This window comes from Camelus ferus, chromosome 27 (assembly GCF_009834535.1).
Source record: "Camelus ferus isolate YT-003-E chromosome 27, BCGSAC_Cfer_1.0, whole genome shotgun sequence".
In the NCBI taxonomy this organism is placed as follows: Eukaryota; Metazoa; Chordata; class Mammalia; order Artiodactyla; family Camelidae; genus Camelus; species Camelus ferus.
Genome location: NC_045722.1, coordinates 12,455,479 through 12,474,803, shown reverse-complemented (window position 1 = coordinate 12,474,803; position 19,325 = coordinate 12,455,479). Strand labels below are relative to the sequence as shown.

General features: G+C 44.0%; 1 long non-coding RNA gene across 1 annotated transcript; it reads left to right on the top strand.

Moving 5' to 3' along the window:
- The first annotated feature begins 6,685 nt into the window (after positions 1–6,685).
- Positions 6,686–19,144, top strand: LOC116660167. The gene is made up of 3 exons (XR_004315521.1): positions 6,686–10,832; positions 17,257–17,339; positions 19,017–19,144. It is a non-coding gene; the product is annotated as an uncharacterized LOC116660167 (long non-coding RNA).
- The last annotated feature ends 181 nt before the right edge of the window (positions 19,145–19,325 follow it).

Here is a 19,325-nt window from a genome sequence, read left to right as displayed (position 1 = left end):
AAAAATACTCTCTGTAAAACTTTAACTAGATAAAGAACATCTACAAAAAAAAATCTATAGCTAACATCATACTTAATAGTGAGAAACTAGAAGGTTTCCCATTAAGATTAGGAATAAGGCAAGGATGTCTCCTCTCACCATTACTTTTCAATGTCATACTGGAAGTTCCAGCTAATGCAATAAGCCAAGAAAAGGAAATAAAAAGTATATAGTTTGAGAAGGAATAAATAAAACTGCCTTTGTTTGAAGATCACAAGATTATCTATGTAGAAAATCCAAAAGAACTGACAAAAAACTCCTGAAATTAGTAAGTGACTATAGCAATGTTGCAAGACACAAAGTTAATATCCAAAAGTCCATCATTTTCCTATGTGACAGCAATGAAACAAATGGAATTTGAAGTTGAAAACACAATACAATTTACATTAGGTCCTACAAAAATGAAATACTTTGGTGTATATCTAACAAAATCTAACAAAATATCAAGATTTATGTGAGGAAAACTACAAAACTCTGATAAAAGAAAGCAAAGAAGAACCAAATAAACGGAGAGATATTCCATGTTCATGGACAGGAGAATTCAATATTGTCAAGAGGTCTGTTCTTCCCAAATTGATCTATAAATTCAACATAATCCAAATCAAAATCCCAGCAGGTTATTCTGTGGATATTGACAAACTGATTCTGAAGTTTATGTGGAGAGGCAGAAGACTTAAAATAGCTAACATAATTTTAAAGGAGAAGAACAAAGTTAGAGAGAGAACAAAGTTACCCAATTTCAAGACTAAACTGTAAATCTACAGTAATCATGACAATGTAAACTGGTAAAAGAAAAGTCAAATAGATCAAAGGAACAGAACAGAGGGCCCAGAAATAGACCTACATAAATATAGCCAATTCACCTTTGACAAAAGACCAAAGGCAATACAATAAAACAACGATAGTTTTTTCAACAAATGATGCTGGAACAACTGGACATCCACATGCAAAAAAAATGACTCTAGACACGGACCTTATGCACTTCACAAAAATTAACTCAAAAATGGATCATAGACATAAATGTAAAATGCAAAACTATAAAACCTCTAAAAGATAACATAAGAGAAAATCTAGATGACCTTGAGCATGGTAATAACTTTATAGATACAATACCAAAGGCATGATCATTGATAAGCTGGACTTATTAAAATTAAGAATTCTGCTCTGAAGAAAAACACTGTCAAAAGAATGAGAAGAAAATGGAAGAAAATATTTGTAAAAGAAGTATCTGATAAAGGACCATATCCAAAATATACAAAGAAGTTTCAAAACCCATAACTAAGAAAATGAAACACCTGATTAAAAAGTGGGCAAAATAGCTGAACAGACACTTCACCAAAAAGACATACAGAGGAACAAAACGCAAGCCTATGAAAACACGGTCCACATCATATGTCATTAGAGAAATACAAATTAAAACAAAAATAAGATACTACTATACACCTATTTGAATGGCCAAAATCCAGAACACTGACAATACCAAAATGCTTGTGAGGATATGGAACAATAGGAACTCTCATTCATTGCTGGTAGGAATGTAAAATGGTAAAGACACTTTAGAAAATAGTTCAATAGTTTCTTAAACAAAACTAAACATACTCTTACCATAAGATTCAGCAATTGTGGTTCTTTGTATTTACCCAAGTGAGTTGGAAACTTATATCCACAAAAAAAAACCTGCACACAGATGTTTATAGCAGTTTTATTCATAATTGCCAAAACTTGGAAATAGCCAAGATGTCCTTCAGTAGATGGATAAATGAGCTGTGATACATCCAGACAATTGATATTATTTAGTGCTAAAGAGAAATGAGCTATTGAACCACAAAAAAGACATGGAGGAAACTTAAATGCATATTTCTAAGTAAAAGAACCCAATCTGAAAGGTCTACATACTGTATGATACCAACTATGACGTTCTGTAAAAAGCAAAAATCGGAAACAGTAAAAAGACGATGGTTGGTGGAGGGGTGGGTGAAGGATTGAAGAGGCAGAACACAGAGCAGTTTTAGGGCAGTGAAACTGTTCTTTACGATACCATACTGGTAGAGCCATGTCATTATACATTTGTCAAAATCCATAGACTGTACAACACCAAGAGTGAACCCTAATGTAAGCTATGGAGTGTGGGTGATAATATGTCAATGTAGGTTCATCAGTTGTAACAAATGTACCACTCTGGTGAGGAATGTTGACAGTGGGGGAGGCTATGCATATGTGGAGGCTGGGGAAATGTGGGAACTCTGTGCTTTCTGCTCAAGTTTACTGAGAACTTAAAACTGCTATAAAATCGATTTTAAAAGGAAAAATTACATTTAATGCTAATTCTGAATGGATGGGGGCACTGTCTTGATAGTCGCAACAGGAGTCCTCAAGTCATTTTGTAGGGCAGTTGAGGTTGTATATGTGTGTGTGTCTTTGACACAAACTGCAAACCTCCAGTTCACCCCTGGGTCTCCCAGAGTCAAAAATTCATGAAGGCCATTGAGCCGCAGAGCCTGGAGCAACAAGAAATTTCTTTACCAAGAGGAAATGTTATTTTAGAAAGAAATCCCAGCCAAGGCTGCCAGGAGCTGTGGAACACAAACCCATAAAACCAAGGTCCTTAGAGTACTTAACAAGATTTCCACCTGATGATAGGAAAACAATGATTTTATTGAGATTTCCCCAGGAAACTGGTTTTTCCCAATCTAGCTGAAAGGCTGAGATCATTTTAGTAATAATAGTGAGGATCAGAAGCAATGCTGCATCTCCTGTGCATATTAATTAACTCATCAATTTCCTTCCCAAGGGCAGGGCAATATGAGCTGCTCAGAGGCAAGTCTTGCAGGCCTTCCTGTCTCAAGAATGCCAAGAACTCACTGGTATCCTCTCTTAAATGATTTGCCCCCTGGATAAATGAACCGATCACTTCTGCAGGCTGCTTTCTGTTGCCGCCTCTGGCATTTTCCACTAAAAGCCTCCTGTGATAGTCCAGGAGACTGTCAAAGGAGTGATTTATGCTCACCATTAAACCCAGGACCTTCTCACCCACCTCCCTGGGCAAAACGCCTTTATCTGCACTGCTTAGAACACCCTGGGGAAACATGAAGGGGAAATTGAGTACCGTCTCTTTATCTGCAATCTAATTCAAAATTAGTGCGTGCTCTAGTTGTAAATCTCAGATTAAGCCGTTCTTAGCTCATTATGTTTTCGCCATTTCATTTTATGTGATAACAATAGTATCAGCATTAAGCAGAATTTATAGTTTTCAAAGTGCTCTCTTGTGTGTGAGCATATTTGATGCTTACTGAAACACTATTGAAAAAAAAAGAAGGGTCACCAGTCCTATTTGAGTAAAGAGAACCTGTGACACAGAGGTTAAAGGGCTCCCTGTGGTCAAACATCAATTTCTACCATCAAACAACCCTGTGCAAGGGTTGTTATTTATTTATTTTATAAATAAATTATTCAATATTACAAAAATATGTTAAATATAGAAAATATAAATCATGTTATATCCCAGTTTCAACAACTGTTAACATATTTCCTTCAGACGCTTTCAATAAGAAATAAAATGATACAGATAGTTAGCATCACTCCACTTCCTCTCTTTCTTGCTAGAGGTACAGGTTTTCTAGATGTCCAAGCTGACTAATGCAGAGCTACAAGTCAATTGATCTCTGTATTTGTTCATTCAACTATAGTATTTCATTGCATAAACAGACCACAATCTACCCATCCTCCTACTGAATGATATTCAAGCTGCTTCCATGTCTAATTATTTTCAAACAGTGCTGCAGGGGACACTTCTGCTCATTCTTCCTGGTGACCACACAGGGGAACTTCTTTAGAGTATGTATCTAGAAAGAGGGTTGCTGGGTTGAAGGATATACACACCTTCAGATTTATTAGATGTTGTCAAATTATTCTCCAAAGGGACTGCAGCAATTTATACTTCTAATGACAATGTCTAAGAATTCCTGTTTCCCCATATCTTCACCAACACTGGGATTATTAATCTAGTTAATTTTCCAATTTGATGGGTGTGATTGCTGTCATAATTGTTTTAATTACATTGTCCTCAAGACTGGTCAGTTTGGCCATCTATCCTAAGTTAATTGGCCATTTGAGTGCCCTTTTCTGTGTATTGCCTGGTTATACCTTTTCCTCAATTTTCAATATTTTTGTCCTTTTTTTATTGATTTATACAAGTTTGTTAGGGGCTCTAGATATTAATTCCTTGTTTACGATATGCATTGCAAATATCTTTTTCCAGTTTTTAGCTTGATTTTAACTTAGCTTATGTCACTTGCCTCCACTCATGTTTTAAAGTTTAATGTTATTGAACTTATCTTTTTATTTGTGCTTTTTGTGTGTTGTTTAAGAAATCATTCACTGTTCTGAGGTCATAAAGATATTCTCCTCTACATTTTCTTGTCTATTGTTTTTACAGGTTTTTCACATTTTTGCTTTTAATCCTAAATGCAAATCATTTCTGTATGTGGTATGACGTTAGAAACTAATTTTATTTTATTTTCCTTATTAATGTTTTCATACATATGTTCCAGTTGTCAAATACCCACAGGCCAGTTTCCCAGACATCCATGATTCTATTTCTGGGCTCTCTAGTTGACTCTGTCAACATATTTGGACATCTCTATGGCTATCCCACACAGTAGTAATTACCAAAGCTTCAAGATAAACTTTGATATTTCATAGGGAAGTCTCCTTCCTTAATCCTCATAATTCTCTTGAGTATTCCTGGCTTTTGTCTTTCATATAAACTTTAAGATCAGTTTGTTAAGTTCACATGAGAAAATCCCCTGGCTTTTTATTAGAATTGCCATAAATTTATAAATTAACTTTGGAAAGTTAACATTATAATCTTTCACCATTAAGTATAATGTTAGCTGTGAGTTTTTTGGTAGACTGCCTTTTGACAGTTTGAGAAAGTTCCTTTCTACTCCCAGTACATTGGGAGTGTTCATCATGAGAGGGTGTAGAATTTTGTCAAAGCTTTTTGTTACCTATCGAATTGACCTTGTGGGTTTCTTTCCATTATTCTATCAATATGGGATATTACACTGGTTAATTTCTAGATTTTAAATCAATCTTGCATTGCTGGAATACATCCCTCTTTGCCATGGTGTATAATCCTTTTAGCACACTTCTGGCTTGGGGTTTCCTTTTTTGTTGTTGAGGATTTTTGCATCTATATTCATAAGGACTGTTGGTCTGTAGTTTTCTTTTCTATAATATCTCTGTCTGGTTAGGGTTTGGGTTAGGTTTAGGGTTAGGGTTAGTTGCATTCACAAAATTTTTTTTTCACAGCTATATTTAAACTACCAGGCAGAAAATGTAAAACATTGTTATGTTTAGGTGGTAAGTGATTAAAATTTTCTTCTTCTCCCTATTTTTCTATATATTTATGCATTTTGAAATGTGGAAATGGAAGAAAACCCCAGTCTTACTAGCAGGAAACATCCTGCTGCGTGTTATCTGTGTGGGTAGCACAGATGTCTGTGTCAGTCAAAGGTGTGACCTGCCTGGCACCAAGCAGCCAGTAGTGAAGTAAAAATTTCAGCTTGAGTGAAGTCATTACCAGTTCCTGTCAGACACAGGGGGGCAGAAAGCTCCCATAACTGCAGGGCCTAACAGGTGACATTAAGGAAGTAAGCAGATGAGCTGGGGACAAAAATATTTCACTTTCCTCTTTCCTATTAAAAAAAAGATAGGGTTGATGATAAATGGCCTTGATGACACTTACCAAAAGGAGAGGTAGGCCTAGGTTGGACTGGGCCCAGCCCTTCCTACAGGGGTCAGTGCTTTTCCATGGTGTGCATGCTGGCCCGGTGTTCAAGAGGCAGGGAAATCCCAGTTTCTATGTGAATATTTTCAGTCTTGTAGACAAGTACTTCAAAATTTTAAAATTCTGTGAGAGCCCAGTTAACACTTCTGTGCCCCCATTTGGTCCCCTGGCCACCAGTTTGCAAACCCTAGTTCCATGGTTATTTTCTCGGCAATTTTGGCTGTTTTCTGAAGCAATAGGGTAAGGTTGGAGCCTCAGTTTACCCGAGTATACAAGGAGGATTCCTGCAGGTAGTTCTATGTGGGTGCTAATGCACAGTGAGTCCCTGAAGAGTGAGCCTTTGCCTCCTTGAATTCAGGGAGAACAACTCTGTGTGGTCAGGTGACTGGGGTCTGATCTGCCAAAACACAAGCTATAGGAAATGTCACTGTGGAAATGAGGGCTTCTGCGTGATCACCATTTGTGTCCTTTGGGTCAGGCAGCCCCTCTTGTGCCCTGCTCAGCCAGAGCAGTGGGACAAGGACCAGGACAGAGAAGTGGACCCGGGTCTAGCTCTTAGTGCCTCACCCCGCACGGGTAAGGCTGGCTTGGGCACTAATGCCGGGCCCTACTCCAGCACTGAACACCACGGGGGCTTGGGATCCCGGAGCCCAAGCATGCAGCAGGAGAGGGAAAAGACAGCGAGCTCCTGGCCTGCCAACCTCCACAAGCTGTTGCCATGGCCACAGGGGACTTTTGATGTGAAGTACGGTGACCCCCCTCCATTTCCCTTCTCTGCTATACTTCTGAATGACGTCATGGACGTCCGTGGCCCTGACAGGCCACCTGTGGGTTGGTCTCGGCTTAAAAGCAGCTGTTCTCTACTGGCCCCCGCAGCAGGGGCGATTGTGTCAGCACCGGGAGGACCATGCTGGGACTCTGGACCTGCCTCTCGCCCTGGAGGAACGGCCACCGCTCCGGACAACACTGATTACCCTAGAGAGGCAAGTATTCAAGGGGTGCTTCACAAATTATCTTCCTTAAACCCCAACCCCCTTCCCATCCCAAGACAACACCCCCGCTTCTGGTCTGCAGCTCTTGGGGGACAAGCGACGAGCTGGCGGCAAGGTGGTGAGGGAACTTTCTTCCAGAATGAAGTGGAAAGCAGTGGTCTTTCTTCCTGGCTGTGGCGACCCATGCCAGGTAAAACCCCAACCAGGGTCTCCCGTCCAATTCTCTGTCCCAGGTAAAGGGGTCGGGATTGGAGGAGCAGCCTATTGGAACTGAGGTTCGCTGAGCCTGGGGCTGCTTCGGAGGGCCGTAGGAGCGGGTAATAGGGCTTGGAATCTGCCAAAGGTGCCGAGCCCGCCGCCAAGTTCACAAAGAAGAAAGGAGGCAGTGAGGGCGCCTGGAAAGCGGCAAGCGGCTTCTCAGCCCGGAACCTGAGAGCTCCTAAGGGGTACTCGACCAGCTCGAGCTGTAGGGGCGTCTAGTTTTCGTACCTACCCGCGGGGCGACGCCGAAACCCAGCTTGCAGTTTATCTGGCTCGGTCTGGCGCCGCGTCGGAGGTGGGCAGCATCACAGATTTGGGAGTGCGCGCTCTCCGGACCCAGCCTCTCCAAGCCCACCGCCGCCGCCTCGTCTCCCGCACTGCTCGCCCTTCAGACTCTGGATGCCGCTGACGAGTTGCATGCAGAAAAGCGGCGGGGTTAGGTGTTCCAGACCTCTTCTCTCTGATTTGCCCGCCACAAGATCTTGAGCGCCAGGAGTCCTGGGATTCTGCCTGCAGAAGACCAGAGAGCCCAGTGCCGAAAGATAAAATCTGAGAAGTGCCGGGAGGCAGCTGGGTAACCATCCCAGTGCAAAGGGCTCTGCGTACCCGCTGCAACTGAGGCAAATAATCCCACTAATTCGGGAGGGAAAAGGAGAGGCTCCGGTGATTGCACCCAGGAGGGAGCCAGGTCCGCTGGCAAAGCGCATCTGGTGCAGACACGTTCTTGTCTCGCCTTTTACCCTGGCGGATGGAGCGCCTGTACTTCAGGGCCCTACCTCGGGATTAGAATCAGGCTGCTGAAGGTCCCCAGAGCCCCTCCACTGCGAGTCCGAGACTCCAGCTTCAGCACTAGAGGCTGGACAGCGCCCTGGTCCTGAGAGCGCCCAAGGTGGGTTCCCACGCGCTACTTGGCCTCCTAGCCCGACGACGCTCGCAGGCCCTCAGGTCCCACGCGGAGGAGGCTAGAGTTCACTAAGAAAGGAGGTATTCATCTTCCCCATTTCTCCAGGAGTTTGGGTATCAGATTCTAGGAGGGCATTCTATCTCCCCTTCGCAAAAAGCGGTTGAAATAACTTGGTCCTAAATGCTGGCAGGTTGCCGAAGAGAAAAGAGGAGCGCCTGTAAGTGATGATCTTAGGGGCCAGCGGGGCGGTGGGTCTACCGGGAACCCCAGGCACAGGTGAACTGTGAAAGAGCGCCACTTCCAAGTCGTGCTCTCTCTCGCGACCGCCGTCCCCATCTCCCCTTCTTTCTCTTTCCACAATCTCCATACGCCTTATCGCCAGTGAATGAAGGGAAAAGCGTGGGATGGTGGGAGAAGATATTGAGATATTGAGGCTGAGGATAAAAAGCACATTTTATCAAGGTTGCAATATGTCCAAAACGAACATCAAGGTCCGCATTTTTAGCCAAAAGAGCCTAAATTGATCCTTTGTATGAGGAGCAGAATGACTGTTTTGATGGGAAGGAAAAAAGTCACGGAGGGGAAGACGTTATCACAAAAAGGCTAGCAGGGGTGGGGGAGGAGAAGAGGGGGACAGGACCCCCGCACTAGAGTGTGGTTACCAGGCAACCAGCCCCAGCCTCTTGTTGCCTTGGTTACACTGAGTGGAGGGGCTCCAGTTATTGATTATCCGTGAGCACCTTTATTCTTTAAAATAGCTTCTAGAGAGCCTGGGCCTTCCCAGGTCTCAATGGGTGTCAACAGCCGCTCCTGCAAAATCCCTGGGGGTTAAGAAGAAATCCCGGAATGTGAATTTTTCCTTTTAAGTCAAGGTGAAAGGCGAAGTAGAAGTAGCTACCTTTCCACCATCTCAGTCCTTCCCACCCTGTCCCCGGCCCCCTTCAGAGAGGCAATCATATCCTATTCTGTTCTTTCTCTGGGATTTACAATTAAGGCTTTTCCCCCCATGTGGTTCTTTAGACAGAAGGGCTGATTCCTACCTCCATCCCTCACTTTTTCCTCTAATGAGAAAGACATATTTGTTCTTCATGGATGAACCGGAGGGAGGAAATTATCTAAAGGTGTCTCCAGTAAAAAAAGGCTTTCTCCTTGGTTTGGCAGTGTTTTCTCCCTCCCTAAACACCCCCCTCATGCTGGAAGGGCTGAATTCTAGATCATCCCTTCTTTTCACCTCTTTGCACAGACCACACAGAAAGCACATGTACATAGAAATGGGATTCTCTAAGCAAAAACCACTAGCATCACCAGTATCTGATTCCTCAGAATTCTTTTATCTTTTCTCCCTCTTCAGCTCTGCCTTCAAAATTAGCAAATGCAGCACTTAAAGGTCCTAATCCTCTGAACTTTTCCGTTTCCCTTGATTGACAAATGTTGATTCCACTTTTCACCTGTCAGATTTGTCTGCCTGCATTCATTTGTAGTATCCCTGGTGGAAAATAATTTTACCCATAATTATCCAAAGGCAGCTGTAAAATTCTCAGTATGATTTAGGGGAAAATCACTAATAAGTTAAAAGAATAACCTGTGTTCTGTGCACTGTTTCATCTAGAATACTTCTTAAGAGCCATGAGCTTTCTCTTTTCAAAGCAAAACCTTGTTTTAAACAAGCTCTTACTTGACAACAGAGGAAGGGAAGGAAAGTCCATTATAGGCAGTAACTGTCATATTTTTATCTTTATTGCCCTGCATCAACAAACACACATATCTTTCCTTTTCTCTTCTTCAATTTTTCTTCACTCATTGCTAATGTAAAACTTTTTAAAAAATTATTATTATTTCAGATTAAGTTAAAGGCCAAAATTATCCTGCATGGGCTGGCCAGATATAGTTTTGGAGACATTTACATTAAAATGCTTTACCTGCACGTTATTATAAAAACTTTTTTTTAAGTCCAAACTAGACAGCTGGTCTGCTTTTTGTACTTTTTTCTTTGGTGCCTTCCTTTATGAATTCTCCAGGCAGCTATCATCACATCAATAATGTCCCATAGCAACAGTCTGGTTTTTTAAAAATTATTATTCCCTTTCTGTTCATTTTCTTTATGGACAAAGGGTCTACTTTCCTATCAAGAAGAGAACTGAGATCTTATTGACCAGAAAGGAAGAGGCATTCTTTCATTGGTTGGTATGTATTGCCTTGTCAACCAATCAAAGGGTGCCATTTATCCTTTTCTGACTAGCTAAGTGAGCAGGGTGCCCAGAATGATTGAATCTGCCTTAGTTCCATCAAGCAGCAAAGGATGAACTCAAGAGTTCTGAGACCCAGGATTTGCTATTTGCTTTGGCTAATCCAGATTGTATTTGACTTGTAAGGATGAATTTAGCTACCTAATTATTTTTAGCTTACTTGAGCACATCTGGATTACACATTATTCTATGAATTTTTTTTCATTTAAAAATATATTATGATTATCTTTCCAAGTCAGTGCAGATTATTGGTAGTCAGCACACCAATGGTCCAGGGATCTTTGTGATTTCCTGTAAAAGTATAGAATTGGTCCCCCACCCTTAAAGATTTAGTGAAAATTTGGGGGCATGAGGATTGGAAGGTAGAAGAGTGAAGAGCTATGTTACCTATGATGAACAAATATCTCAGCTTTTGGATTCATTCTGTCCAACTTTGGTGTCCCTGGTAGTTTTGTTTGTTTCTCTATTTTAATTCTTCACAGCTGCCCTTCTGGCCCACATTTTCAGTGACAAGTAGAAAAGCTGGATGGATGGAGACAATGGCCTCTAATTCCGTGTAAGAGAAGACCCATAACGAACGTCCCAGGAAGGCTGTGCCGGTAGGTGGTGGTGATCCCTGGAACTAGGGATTACCCTAGTGTGCCGTGGCACTGGGGTTGGACATGTCTTTTTTTTTTCTTTCTTTCTCCCTCCACCAAATAGTCCTATTTAGGGATGCTGGCACTAGTCTCCATGCTTCTAAAAGGAAGAGGGCATCAAAGTTCTTTCCCTCTTATAACAGAAAACGTCTGACAACAGCCTGAGAAAACTTAACGTAAATACAGACCCTCTTGGCCAGTCTTTTCTTGTTCTTGGCTGGAGGGGATGCTGCGAGGGGACAGATGCTTGACCGTGATGGTGCTATCAAGAGCCACCTCCTTCAGTGACCCCATCTGTGCCAGGATTTGAGTGGACTGTGAGCCCCAGTGTTAGACTATAAGCCCTTCAATATTAGGGGCAATGTCGTGTACACTAGTGATTTCCTGAAGCTTAGCGTCAGGGCTCAGCAAATATTTGAACTGAATCCTACAGGCTAGCATTAAGACAACTCCCTTAACTTCCTTTTTATGACAATGGCAGCTCTAGCCCTGCCCCCTCCCCCATCTCTCTCTTCCAAAAGCTTCATATTCCCTAGCTCTCTTCACAAAAGATAAATGAAGGCTCAGTTAATTGTTACCATGGTTACATGGAGTGGCCACACTGAGGATCCCTATCACCCCTTACTGTCAGAAGGAAAAAGAGAGGAGGGGTTTGGGGATCTTTGTCACAGAGGGAACCATGGAAACAAGCGTTGCTAGGGGGATGGCTCTAAATTCAGGGGAAAGAAACTAGAAGTGGGGAGAGGGAGTTGGTGGGCTCAAGGGCAGGTCATTTTTTCAAGGTACATTTCTCTGAGACTAGAGCAGCCTCTTTCACTTCTTGCATCCTCCCCCAACCCAGATAGAGCCCAGAGTTAAAGAATTTTAGAAAACTGGGGCCACTGTCAGGTTCAAATCCATCTTCATTGGTCCTGCAAGGGAAAAGCCAATGAAAATGGACTTCTTTTGTTCACATCCCAAGATTATACTCTACCTCTGAACTCTGCCTCTTCGCCAATCAGTTTTATATACTATAAGCCAGGCTCTGTGCTAGGCACTGGGATGTAATAGTCAGCAAAAGAGTCCCTGCTCTCACGGTGAGCTGACAGCAGGACAGCCACTTGGCTTGAAGGCCAGAGTTGCTCACATAGGCTAGATTGGACAGTCCTGCAGGGCAGTGTCCAGAGGGCTGCCAGGAGTCTCTCCAAACTCTCTTTGTAATACCTTTAGCTTATCTATTACCACCTGAAGTTTACCTGAGAGCTTGCTGATAAAGGCCTGTTTTCCATGGGAACACCTAGAGTTCTAACCCCTCAGGTGAACACCTTGAATATACCTTTGGTAGTCTTGTCCTGTAAAATTACACTGATGTCTTTTTCTCTGAAACTGTACGCCAAGGATCATGAACTAGTCCTTTCTGAAAAGTGCCAAAGAGATGAAGGGTTGTTATTATTCTTTTTATTTTACAAGAAATTGAAGACAACAAATCCCTCTCTCTTCCTTGATGGGTTAGGTGGGGGCTGAGTTAGGTTCCAAGGTAGGGTATAATCATGGGGCGTGAACACAGTAAGTCCATTTTCATTGGCTTTCATTCCCCGAAGCTTGGAGTTGCACTCTGCTGGGGAGTGGAGAGGGGGTACCCTGAAGAGGGATACCCCTCTCTTACATCCTCCCAGAAGAAGCTGTCTGAGGCCTACCTGTCCAGCTGACAGCTGGGAAGGGGTTGGGCCTTGGAGCTGGGCTCTGCCAGGCTTCTCCAGGACCCCTCTCTAATCTTCAGTTTCTCTGGGCCAGCTCTTCCCCACTCTGGGTGGAGAGGACTGGCCCAAGGATGGAGGGCTGGGCTACAGAGGGGGAGTTTGTAATTAAAAAGAAAAAGAATTAAAAGCAGCACCAAAAGGGAAGGGTAATTATCCTTCAGCTGCTGCAGAAATACAATTAGGGCCGTGCTCTCTGAGCCGCCAGGATATTGTGGCTTTTGCTAATTAAGAAGCGGATATGCCCTGCCAAGCGCAATTAGAGGCCGGCCGGGCAGCGAGGGCCATGCCTCTCCTCCACCAGTGCCTAGGCCTGGGGAAATTAACCCGTGAGCCCAGCGCTGGGCCAGGCTGGGGGTGGGGGGCAGGAGCAGGACTCCACTCTCCCCCTGCCCACAGCCCTTTCCCTTTTTCCTTTCCTCTCCATTCTGCTCACCCCAGCACCCCCACCTCCACTGCATTCTGAGCTGTGGCACTGGGAGGATTTTTCACCCTGGGCCTGGACTGTGAACTCTGGGGCGCGGGGCGACCTGGTAAAGAGGGGTCACCATAACCTGGAGCTCTTCCTTTTTCCCTTCCCCACGATAGTCCAGGGCTTTAGGATGCCTGGAGAAAGGCGGAGAAATGAGCCGCCTGCTGCCTCTCTTTAAAAATAAGCTCCTCTTATTATTAAAGGAGGTATGTTCGCTATAGAAAATTGAACACTCCGAAGAAAAAGAAAATAAGGACATAATCTCCACCCCCGTCTCCACCGCCCATACTGAGTGGAGGTTCGGGACCATGCCGGGGTGGGGGAGGGGCGGCGGGAGGAGACGGGCCGGGCGGTGGGGCGGAGACAGAAGCCGCCCGGCAGGACCGTGGGGCTGGCTGACCGCCGGGTGGACCTGAGGTCACGCACCGCCTGGCGGCAGCGGCCCGGGCGCGGACGTGGACCAGCCAGCCCCATCTGGAAGACTAGTGATTTTGTTGTTGTCTCACTGCGCTCAACAACAAGTCCCAGTCTGCCGCATGGTGCCGGCTACCGCAGCCTGGGAGCGGGACTGGAGCTGGCTCGGCCCGTGCGCCCTTTGGGGCTCTCCTTCCCGAGTGTCTTTATGTGCTTTCTCTGTCCCCTAGAAAGCACACCTGGAAACTATCCTGAACAGCTCCCTAGGCAGCACACCTCAGGCAAACTCTTGCAGAAACAAGGACAGACTACAGTGTGGAGGGGGGGAGCATGAGGGTGGGAGAGGTGGACAGGGTCTCAGTCCTCCGGGAACGGTGGGCTGCTTCCACACCACTAACAATGAGGTGGGGGGCGGGAGAGAGAATCCCTCCCCAGTCACTCACTGACTCACCCAACAGGCTTTTTTGATTGGGTTCCCTAAGTCCGCAGTACCTCCCACCCCGGGACCTGAGGTTTGATTGTTTTTGGCAGGAGACAGCCAGGGTGTGTGCCAGGCTAGGGGTTGGGGGTGGGGCAGGAAGGGGCATGCGTCCATGACCACGGTGCCTGCCATGCTTGGTGCCCTGGCAGCCACCTGAGGACATGCCTGATTCTGGGCAGCCTGGACCTTGCCTTGCCTACCCCAAGGTTGAGAGAGTGGACTTGACTGTATAGAACTTCTTCGTGGCCCCAGTCAGTGCTGCTGGGCCCAGCGGTGTCACCAAAACTGGGCTGAGGAAGCCCAGTCCTCCAACTGAGCTTGGGGCCACCCCACCAAGATGGCAGAAGCATTGATCTTGAAAACCACTTCCCAGCCTGCCTCCATGCCTCTGGGGGGCGGGGGGCACTTTGCCCTAGCATGGTCTCCAAGTCCCAATGATGAGACCCTCAGTGAAGACAAATTTTTCAAGCAACAAACTCGAATGCTCTCCCCAGTGTTTCCTACTGTATTCCCACCCTGGAGAAGGAGGCACTTCTGGGACCCTTGCACCACAGAAGGGAAGGGTTGGTCAGCAGCCTTGGGAGGCAGAAAAGAATGGGAAAGTCTTTTTTCTTCTTTAGAACACTAAAACATCTCACTAATTTAAGTTTGGTTGGGAATTTTACTCCTTTAGGGAGCCCTAAAAAAATGCAACCATTGCTGAGCTCACCCTGCCTCTTCCACTTGCTGGCTGTGTGACCTTTTGCAAGGCACTTAACCTCTCTGATCCAATCAGTCATTCACTTCCACTCAGAGGCTGCTTCTGTCACTGTTTCAGCTTCTCTTTCAGCTGCCTCCAAACTGATTCTCTTCTTCCCCATTTCCTTCTTCTTAAATTTCTCTTTACTCCAATTCTGCCTAAAGCCAGTGGGCAGCCAGTCCTACTAGAAATCTCATTTTCACTTGAGAAGGCTGCAAATTAGTGTCACTCAGCAGGTGCTGGCCCTTCACTGGAGGAAAGGGGCCTGGGTTGGGCCAGAAGGGTCAGCACTGGGGAACAACGGGAGGGAAGGGGAGTCAAATCTCTCCTAGACAGTCTTCAGTATCCAGGGCTGCTGTGGAGACAGAAGGGAAAGAGATCCTGCTTCAGTGAAATAAACATCTGGGGAGTGGGGAGGGATTCCTGGCTTTGAAGTCAGACATATCCCAGTTCCAATCCTGGCTGCATCACTTACTAGCTGTGTGAATTTGAGGCAGTCACTTAACATCTCTGAGCCTCAGATTCCTTTTTCATAAAATTTAATTGATCACATCTACCTTGCTAGGTTGTTAAAATAATTAATCAAAAGTGTCATAACATATAATGGCACATGTAAACACTCAGTTGTAGTATCTTGGGCCTCTTCTTTCATAGTTTTTCTCTTCCCTGATCTGGGGCACCCACAGGTCCTCTTCCCTGAAGAAGGAACAAATGAGAACCACCATCTCTCTATCAGTCTCTCTCATCACATAGAAGTTTTATGCCATTTAAGTGTTTATCCTTCCCCTCCCAGGTCAATATCTTGTCCATTTCAAGAGGCTCCATATATATTTAAAGAATGACTATAGACCAAGTCTTCCCCTCCCACTCCCTGGTACCTCCCCTTTTTAAATATTCAGAAACCAAGACTTATGTTGTATGACCTACCTCTAAGTCACTCAGCAAGATATACTGCTTACTACTTTTTAAGGTAACTTTCTAGAAGCCTCAGAACACAAAAAGGTTGGTGATCCAAGGGTCAGGCATCTGAGTCCCCCTACCTTAACTGCATGTCCCAGTTTATGCAGCCAGCAGCCAGGCCTCTTGCGTCCACGTCTCCCCGGATGAACAGGGAGGCAGCGCCCTCTGCTGGATCCTCTAGGTAGCTGCGCTCTAGCTCCCGTTATCAGGCCTCCCTACCAGCTAGAATCACCTGGTGAGCTTTATAAAACTGTACTGTTCAGGTCACACTGCAGACCAGTTAAACCAGAATCTTGGGGTGTGACCCGAGTGTCAGTATTTTTTAAATCTCTGCAGGCTATTCCAATGTTCAGCCAAGATGGAGGAATAATTACAGATTAATTTTCTATGTGAAGAAACTGTAGTCTAGAATGGAAAAAGTAACAGTATAGAATGAAATTCCCCTGGAACAAATTTGGCCAGTTTTCCGTACAAAATTAGTCATGTGAGACTTGACATGGGTCTAAAAGTCCTGGAAAATCTCAGGAGCTGGGGGAAGGTGTAAAGGTACCATAAATGTTGTGGTGTTAGGCTGTGTCCAGGTAGGTCCAAAGTCAGTGTTGGATCAAGGGCGCTAGTAGAGGGTGAATCTCCTTGAATATAATGAGTAAATCATCTACCTTGGCTCCCAGAATTGCGTCAGCTTCACACCTTCTAATACATCAGATTTTAAAGTGCATCAGGAAGCTGTTACTTAGCTTATTAAAACAGAGATTGCCGGGCCCCACCCACCCCTGAGTTTCTGAGTCAGTTGGTCCAACACATTTCCAGGGGATGCCTAGGCTGCTGGTTTAGGAACACACTTGGGGAAGCGCTGCTATAAAAAATGACCGAAAATGATCAGTATCTGCCTTTATTTCTATACCTGGTCCAGCAGTATGGGAATCCCCACAGCATCCCAAATAGTCCTCAAAGCAGGCACACTAGGAAGGCAGAATGGTGCTTGGAGTGTGGCATAATGATTTTAAGTGCAAGCACATGTCAAGTCCTCTGTACTCAAGTGCTTCCAGATTGACAAGGTGGAGGGGGAAAGGGTGGGGTCCCTGGGGGCCGGGCTTGGATCATGGGCTTTCCCTCACCAAGCCCCAGCTTCAAGGGATCTGTTATAGAGAAGCACCAGTCTTTGCGGAAGAAGATAGTTTCACTTCAGGCATCAGAAGTTGAGGTCTCTAAAGCTTGAGGTTGGAGGTACTGCAATTCACAAGTGAAGATGCCAACATTGGGCTATCCATATTGCATACGTGTGGACCTTCAACTTTTTTGCTTGATCATATTTTTTATCATAAGTCTCAATAGTTACAAAGGATGTATTGTAAATACCAACGTCCTTAAAAATAAATGTACCTGAGGTGGGTGGGGAAGAAAAAAAAGTGTCCATAAATGAATGCAGTGGAGTCTAAATATCCTAGCAATTTGATAACAATATTAGCCATTTTTAAAGTACATGAAACAACTATTACTGACAATGTTAAATTTTACCTGCACCCTGTGCACTTGGAAAAGAGCAATGGTGAACAAATTTCCCCCATTATTTTGTGTTTCAGAAACAACTTACTGTGAAGAAACACCCTGCCCCATAAGACCAAGAAAAGACACCTGGGTTCCCCCATTGTGTATCTTTGATGAGGTATGGACATTCCAAATTCCCATTCTTTGCTTCTTTGGTGATTAGCTGAACTGGTGGGCTCACAGATCAATTGGAATAAAACGCTTTATTAAGCTTTTTTCTTCCCCCTGGTCCCTGAACTATGGCCCACCCTCAACCAGAGCCAGTTTACAATCCCTCCTTAATGACCTCTCCAGGGAACAGGCTGGCCTCAGGGTAAAACAATCTCCATATCTAATATCTGATCTGATCACTTGGCTTCCACATCCTGGTCTTTCTAGCCTTGATTACTCCTCCCTATAAAAGAAAACCTTTTCTGCTAGCTACCTTTGAGAGCTAAAAGAGCATTCTCCATATTGCAATAAATCTGCCTCCTCCCCCCCAGTCCTTTCAAATAAAATCTCTGCTTACTAAATCTGGATTTATTTTTCATTGACATTATTTGTTTTTATTTACATTTTATATTACATTTACATGCAATATTCTTTTTACTTTTTGAACTTATATTTTCATTCAGCTTCTGCTATGGAGCTTTATCCTAGCATAATATATTTTCCTGCTTGGCAATATTTGCTGCAGAATCCAATCCTACATTTTTTTTCATCAAATAATTCTTTGCAGCTTTTGTGTGTGTGTGGGGGTAATTAGGTTTATTTATATGTTTGTTTGTTTGTTTTAATGGAGATACTGGGGATCAAACCCAGGACCTGATGCATGCTAAGCATGTGCTCCGCCACTGAGCTATACCCTCCCCCTGTCATACTTTTTTGTCACCAAATTTTACATATATATATATATAATTTAACTTGTTCACTCTAGAAAAATGTTCTGGGACCCATAAGGCTCCAAGTATTATTATTATTATTATTATTATTATTATTATTATTATTATTATTTTGCCTTCTGGATTGAGATATTGTTGTAATTATTTGTATTACATGTGAGCAAACAATAAACACACAGCATTTCATTATATGAGCTAACCTTTAAGCATAAAAAATAAATTTTCATTAGAAGTGCCATTGAAATTATGTCTCTTCTGGACATAGATTGAGCCAGTTACTTTTCCATTAAGTTTATAAATCTGGGGACGAATATCACTTTTTGCAAGAATGAGACAGAGTTGGGCCTTCTGCTTTGTTTTATGGGTGTAAGCACTGATAAACATTGTTCACATAAAAAACAGAAGTGGAAGGAGGTTTATTCTGGCAATGTCTCTCAGTTCTCCTAATTTCTGATAATTGTCTAGTTTCAAAAAAATTTTTAATGACCTATTAGCTGACAAAATGATTAAATCCTCCTTGGGTCATAGTGAAAGCAAAGAATTAGAAACTAGACTTGTAGAAGGATTTTTTGCCCACTTCTCAATAACAACCCATATTTAGAACAGCCTTATTTTGCTTCTTCTCTGGAGACTATCTTTATTTCCCAGGGTAATGCAACAGAGCAAGATTTAGAATGGTTGTGTGTGTGTAACTTTCCTTTGTAAAATGGGAGACAGCTGATTGTAAAAGAGGAGTGGGCAGTTGGACCCCAAGGACTCGAGGCACATTCCCAGGTCTAGTCCTACGGGAGCTGACAATCTGATTATTGGCTCTCTTAAAAACCCTCTTTGCCCCCAGAGTTACCTCTCACAGAGTCTCCAGATCTGAATACAGCTGCTCTCCATTCTCTTCCCTTCTGCTCTCTTCCCCTCAGCGTTGCCTCCTAAGAAGCTCTGGAATCTGTCCCAAGCTCTTTATCCTCTCCACCACTCTGGCCACCAGGATCTTATCCTGCCTGAATGTCCACAATCACTCCCCTCCACCCCTCTTTCTCCTGGCGGGATCATTCCTCTGTTACTGCAGCCAGAGTGAACTCCTCCCAGTGCAAATCGCTGGTGAACCAGCTCTGGCTTCAACTCTTTCCAGCTTCCCCAAACTTTCAGGAGTCTGAGTAGAAGGACTGATTTTCTCTAGTGGCTTTATCCTTTGTCCTACTACCCTCAAATCTGTACCCTGGTCAGAA